Source organism: Enhydra lutris, unplaced genomic scaffold (genome assembly GCF_002288905.1).
Source record: "Enhydra lutris kenyoni isolate GAN:26980312 unplaced genomic scaffold, ASM228890v2 scaffoldscaffold22, whole genome shotgun sequence".
Taxonomy (NCBI): domain Eukaryota; kingdom Metazoa; phylum Chordata; class Mammalia; order Carnivora; family Mustelidae; genus Enhydra; species Enhydra lutris.
In genome coordinates this window covers 27,738,663-27,746,074 of record NW_019154106.1, presented here as the reverse complement: position 1 = coordinate 27,746,074, position 7,412 = coordinate 27,738,663, and positions in this window count along the sequence as shown.

Below are 7,412 nucleotides of genomic sequence, written 5' to 3'. Positions count from 1 at the left end.
TCTCTCTCTCTCTCTCTCAAATAAATACATAAAATCTTTAAAAAATAAGTAAATAAGTTGCCATGTTCTGAAGCAAGTGGAAGTGGGCTGGTGCTGTGGCGAGGACCACAGACTGTGGCAGATTCACGTCCACGTGTCAACTCTGCGTCTCACTTTGTGACCTGGGGAAGTTTCTTCACCTCTCTGTCTCCTTCTCCTCCCTTCATGAGGAGATGATAACCCCAAAAAACCTATCCCTTTAGGGCTCTGGGGACTAAATAATTTCCCACATGTAAAGCTTTTAGCACATTGATTGAAACGGGCAGGTCCTGAAAGGAATCCGTGAGGAGTAGGGACTGTTTCAGTTACGTTTTCGCTCTAAGTTTCTATAACCACATTACCAAAGGCTTGGGAAATAGAAAGAAGAAAAAAATCACCCATATTCATAACTGCTATTATCATGATGGTATAGTCCTTCCAGTATTTTTTTTCAATGCATTTACTGTTTTCTCCACCGACAGGAGGGTTTTTCTTTGCGGTGTCCTGTTCTTTATCGCTTACCGTTATACTCCAATCATTTATTCCATTCACAGTCTTTATTTTGATAACTGTAAAATAGTCCATCATATGGATGTGCCACAATTTACTTCTTTGTCCCTCCACTGGCTGACATTTAAGTTGTTTTCAATTTCCCACTATTATAAATAATGCTGGCATGAACATTTCTGTGCATTTAGTGTTCGTACATACCTCTCTCTCAACATTTACCACACTGGATCACAATGCTCTATTTATATGGCTGTCTCCCTGAAGAAGACTTGAATCCTTTATCCTATTTTCCAGCTATAATAGCTGTGGACCAAAAAAAAAAAAAAGACTCGAAGTTTCTGGAAGGTAGGTTTCTTCTTCATTGTACCTCCAACATGTAGCTCTGACACTGAGTCTGTTTGTTGACTCAAAAACTTTCCTCCTGTTTTGAATTTTGGTTTTGGATATTTCTTTAGCCTAGATTTACAGAAATGGAATTAGGGATAAAGTATATGCCCTTTGGGGGGAGGTATAGGTAGAGAAAGGGTCTATAAGCAGAGTATGACCAAACTGCTTTCTGAAGAGGTTGTACTAATCGACGCTGCTACCAGTCTGTGACTTCTCACTGTCCATCAGCTTCATGTTTTTTGTGAACAAATTAAGGGGAAAAAAACTTTTAGAGAAAAAAATAGCTGAAACATTGTCAAAGAAGAGAAGAATAAGGTAGAAAGACTTGCTTTTTAACACTTATAAAGCCACAGTAATTAAGTGTATGTGGTATTAGTACAAGGACAGACAAATAGACCAGAAAAATAAGACCAAGAGTCCATAAACAGACCCATACTGACACATAAATATTTGCTCTATGACAAAAGTTTCCTCATGCAACAGTGCAGAAAGTGCCCTTCACTAAATGGTGTTGGGAAAATTAAATATCCATAAAAATGGAATTAGATCCCTACCCCACACTCTGCACAAAAAGTCAATTTCAAGTAAACTAAAACCTAAATGTGAATAGTAAAATAATAAAACTTTGAAAAAATAAAGGACAACATCTTCATGATTTCAAGGTGGGGAAAGGTTTCCTAAACAACGTACAAAAATATTTGGTAAGTTAGACTACATTGAAATGAAAACTTCTGTTCATTTAAAAACACAATCATGGGGTGCCTGGGTGGCTCAGTGGGTTAAGCCTCTGCCTTCGACTCAGGTCATGATCTAAGGGTCGTGGGATCAAGCCCTGCATCGGGCTCTCTGCTCAGCAGGGAGACTGCTTCCCCCACTCTCTCTCTGCCTACTTGTGATCTCTGTCAAATAAATAAATAAAATCTTAAAAAAAAAAAAAAACCCACACACAATCATAAGATGAAAAGACAAGCCCTAGAATGAGAGAAGGTATTTGCAACACATATCAACGACAAAAGAATTGTATCCAGAATCTGTAGAGAAAAGGACAGGTAACCCAAAAGGGGTAAAATTTGAATAAGCATTTCCTAGACCAGAAATCCAAATAGCCAATAAACACTTGAAAATACACTTAACATTATACTGTAAAAGACCAACAAGTAAATCAGTCTCTGCCAAATCCATTCAACTCTACTAAGCATTGAAGCAACCACATACAGTACACAAAGAAATTGGCAAGGCTGTGTGCCAACAAAACTTTACTGATGGACACTGAAAGGAGAATTTCACATGACTTTCATGTGTCATGAAATATTATTCTTCTTTGAATTTTTTCCAACCATTTAAAAATGTCAACTCATTCTTAGCTCACAGCCCATACAAAAGAAGGTGGTGGGCCAAGTTTGTTTGTAGGCTACAGTTTGCCAACTCCAGCTCTCCAGTGCTACTCAAGGGGTTGTCCAGGGATTGGCAGCCTCATTAACACCCCAAAATTTGTTGAAAATGAAAATTCATGGGCACCACCCTAGACTTTCTGAATCCAAGTCTTCAGGGAGGAGGACCAGGAATCTGCATTTTAACAAGCTCATTTTCATGCACGCTGAAGTTTGAGAATCACGGCTGTGGAGACGCATACGTGTGTGCTCAAGGATTTACTTACGAGAATGCTCAGAGCGGCATTATCTGTAGTAACCTCAACCTGAAAAGAACCCAAACGTCCAGGAACTGTAAAATGTCCAGAAGCAGCAAAACAGATAAGTGCAATAATATTCAGGAATGAATGTGGACAAACTAGAGCCTTGTGCAAGATGGATAAAGTCTAACATGATAACACGGAACACAGAAGAACGAATGTGGACACAAAAGAGTATGGACTCTATGATTCTGCACAACAATGTGAAGTTCAAAAACAGGCAAAGTAAATTGTACCATTTGGGGGTGAATCCCTAAGTGACAAAACAATCAAATGAGGCAAGGAAGTTATATTCATTAAAGTCAGGATCATGATCTTTGGGGAGGGTGCGGAAGAAGGCAGCGTGTTTAGGAACAGACCCTTGAGAGGCTTCTGGGGGGCCGGCAGTGTCTTATTTCTTGACCTGGGTGATTGCTGAGTAGGAACTCACTTTATGATAATTTGTTAAAGTGTGCATTTATGCTTTGTGTACTTTTCTGTAGGTGTGATGCATTTCGTGATAAAAAATAAATAAAAAGAAACGTTAAGAGTCAGGAGTGGTGAGTTTCTGAGCTAGCTCTGTGTGTGGAACCTGCCAGATCCACTTCACACCTTGACTTCCCGCTTGGCCGATTCCCTGTAGCCCACCCAACTGCAAGCTGCAAATTTATAGGCCAACGGAGCCCAGATGGTTTCCTGTGATAGCTGCTAGGGGCATAATAATGAATACACGTCTCCCCACACGTTCCTGAATGCGTTTTGGCAGGATTTTTTACTGCAGGCAGTAAAACCTTGTTACAAAGTCCCTCACTGTCTCAGGGGCTTGGCCACGTTGTGGTTGAGGCGCATCGCCTCTTGTTACAGGCAGCCCGTCATCCTTGTCCCACATAGCATCCCTGAGAGCTGGCTTTTCTCTGTTGTCCTACGAGGCTGTTTGATTGATTGTTACTAATAATCATTGCATTTCAGGAACCCGGACTCCTGTCCTCACAGCTGGAACTTCCTCTGTGCACTAATTGGAAAAACATCCTCCGGGAAATGGGGCATCTTTATTGAGTCAATCTTTGGCGATGACTATGTCAACTGGCAAGATGAAGTTTATAGCACGGAAGTGAAGTCTCTGAAACCTTCCAGTGCACTGGTCCCAGGCCTCGATCCAAGAAGCCACATTGACTTGACCCAACCGCCAGATGGAAAACACTAAGGGTCACCTTAGTGAAGGGCTAGCTTGAGAGGCTGGATTCAATCCATAAGTTCAAGAGCCATCCCAGCTAGCGGTCCCCAATTTTCTTCCCTTCCTTCCTCATTAACAGTATCCCTGAATATTAGCTGCAAAATTAAGACTACATTTCCCAGACTCCCTTGCAACTACATAAACTCACATGAGGAAATTATGACTAATTAGAAAGGAAGCAGAAGGAGTATATGGAATTTCCATGAAGGGTCCTTAAAAAAGGGTATGCATCCTTCTTTTCCCTTCCTTTCCTTGTTTTTGACTGAAGGATGGCTAGAGACTTAGCAGCCATTTTGAACAGTGAGGTCACTTTGGAAATGGAGTCCAGGCCAATGGGAAGCAAAGCACTGTACCTTCCCGGACTCTTGCAAAAGAGAAACTTTTAAATCTTGTTTAAGCCATTACTTTGGGAGATTTTCTGTCATTTGTATTTGAAAGTAATCTTAACTGATATAACAGCATTTTTTAAAAAATTATTTAATTTTTTTTTTCAGTGTTCGAGAATTCATTGTTTATGCACCACACCCAGTGCTCCATACAATACGTGCCCTAAATAGCATTTTTTATGATGGTAAAGAAGTAGAAGCAACCTCAGTGGCCCCTAAGAAGGGATTGGTTAAATTTGTTCACTCATTTGCTTACTCATTCACCACATTTTAAATGAGTGCCAACCACATATTTGCCTCTGTTCTAAGCATTGAGATATAGTGGTAAAAAAAAAAAAAAAATATATATATATATATATATATATAGTCTCTGCCCTTAAGAACTTTGTTGGAAGATGAAGCAAGAGGCATAAATAGGGGCGCCTGGGTGGCTCAGTGGGTTAAGCCTCTGCCTTTGGCTCGGGTCATGATCTCAGGGTCCTGGGATCGAGCCCCGCATTGGGCTCTCTGCTCAGCGGGGAGCCTGCTTCCTCCTCCCTGCCTGCTTCTCTGCCTACTTGTGATCTCTGTCAAATAAATAAATAAAATCTTTAAAAAAAAAAAGAGGCATAAATAAATGGACAACCAAAATATAGTTTAGTTAGTGGAATCATAGAGGCTGAGTAGTTCAAAAAAATATTTTAGTGAGATAAGGAAAATGTTCATGGCATATTGCTAAAAACAGTAGGTTATCAAGAGTATACAAAGTAAGTCTGATGTGTAAAACAACATATATATTTGCATAGAGAAAGAACAAAACCGATGCATAATTAGTCTGAACAACTTGAACAGCATTTAGCAAGCAAAAAAGAAATAGTTAATGAATGAATTTATTTCAAGGTGGAGGGACTGTTTTTTCTTCTGTATTTTTATTTATATATTTTTTAAAGATTTATTTATTTGAGCGAGAGAGGGAACGTGAGTGGAGGGAGGGGCAGAGGGAGAGAGAGTCTCAAGCAGAGTCCTTGCTGAGTGCAGAGCTGACATGGGACTGGATCTCATGACCCTGAGGTTATGACCTGAGCTGAAATCAAGAGTCTGCCAGTAGGGATGCCTGCGTGGCTCAGCGGGTTAAATCCTCTGCCTTCGGCTCAGGTCATGATCCCAGGGTCCTGGGATCGAGCCCCACATAGGGCTCTCTGCTCAGTAGGGAGCCTGCTTCCTCCTCTCTCTGTCTGCCTCTCTGCTACTTGTGATCTCTGTCTTTCAAATAAATAAATAACCTTAAAAAAAAAAAAAAAGAGTCTGCTAGTTAACTGACTGAGCCACCCAGGTGCCCCTTCCTCAGTATTTTTATATACTTTCCAAATGTTACCCCCATAATATGTATTAACTTTAGTGATAAGGAAAAAATATCAACATGAGCAAACTATGTGCATTATGAAGTTCAGGATCAAGATGAAATGTGTAGGGTCATGATTTTAGTAAGACTGCAAACTAAGTTGTGTCTTAAAAAGGAACTCAGGTCTGAGGTCTGAGGTTGGCCTCTCCCTAGGGGGAGGACACTAGAAGGGTCTGGTTCTCCGCCCCGTGCCCTGTCTGGAAGCACGCGGAGAAGTTTGCCCAGGGCTTTGTTCTACATTTTTAGTGGGGCAGGACCCACTGCGGCCAAGTTATTAAGCACTAGCCCTATCACTTCTCTTCCCATGGCTCCTCTCTGCTGGGCCTCTTGCCCAACCATTAAAGCAGCTGTTGTTGTTTCGTAGAGGCTAATTAACTCCACACTGCATGAAGCCAGACGCTAATTGGCCCACTCACTTAATCAACTTTAATGTCTCTCTTCTGGTGGACCCGGCAGCTGCTTTTTGTTCCCCTGATCACCAACAAATGCAGGTCCAGAGGAGCGGCTGTAATGGCCACCAGTGGGCACAGGCAGCCTCAGCGCTGTCCCTTCCCACCGCTGTCCCTTCCCCAGGGCAGGGACAGAGGATCATTCCAGCCATCGGCTAGCTCGGCAGACGTACTCCTAAGTTCCCGATCACCGGATCATCTTGGGACCTGAGCTGATTGCTTCTCTTCCGAACATTGCACCATGATATGAGTCATCAGATGGTTGGTTCCTCAAGGGAATTGACCTCATCTCTCTCTGTCGCTGACACATATTTAAGGCTCTAAAACCTAACTAACTCACACTATTATTGCAACTACATTTTCCTGAGCATCTTTGTGTTGTAGATGCTGTGACAAGTCCTTTCCAAAGCAACGTGAACACAACACAGCTCAGGTTAAGTAAGCAGTACATACTCTTAACTGAATGAACAAGAAACACCACTCATCCCCATTTGTCAGATGAAGAAACTGAGGCAATAGTAATATTTACAAATGTGATTGCAATGAACATATCTGTCATTTCAATCACAGCTCTGAAAGATTAGGACCACAAATTATTATAATCCTCATTTTTAGGAAGAGCTAGACAATCCAGAAAGAAAAGTGACTTTCCTAATGCCATGAAGTATGGTAGACAGAAAAATCCCAGCCCCCATTCCCAAGATATGTATATCCTGTGAATATGTTCCCTTACAGGGCAAAATGACTTTGGTGTTGGATTAAGTTAAGATATAGAGATGAGGAAGCTATTCTGGATTATTTAGTTGGACCTAATACAATCACAAAGTTTCTTATAAGAGGGAGACAGGAGGCTAAGAATCAGAGGAAGATGTGAGAATCGCAGAGGTCAGATGGCTGAGAAGATGTTAGGTTGCTGACTTTGAAGACAGAGGAAGGGGCCGTACACCAAGGACCGCAAGCAGCATCCAGAAGCTGGAAAAGGGAAGAAAATGGACTCTGCCCTTAAGTCACCAGAAGCAATATGACCTTGCCAACACTGACTGTAGACGTCTCTAGAACTGTCAGAGAATATATTCATGGTGTTTTAAGTCACCAAATCTGTGGTAATTTGTTACAGCAGAAATATGAAACCAATACAGATTTTGTTACAGCAGCAATAGGAAACAAATACAGACGATAAGTAGAAGAATTAAAGGGCTTGAATTTAGGCATCATGACATGAAATCCCTTTCTGACTGAACTGACAAGATTTCTCCCTACCTGATCATTATGTTAGCCTCCCTTAAGATGAGGAGCAACTGTGCCTGTGGGTGTGTGGGCCTGGCCTCTCCTTGAAGCCCAGCCAGCCCTAGGCCCCCTTCCTAGTCCATCCCACCCT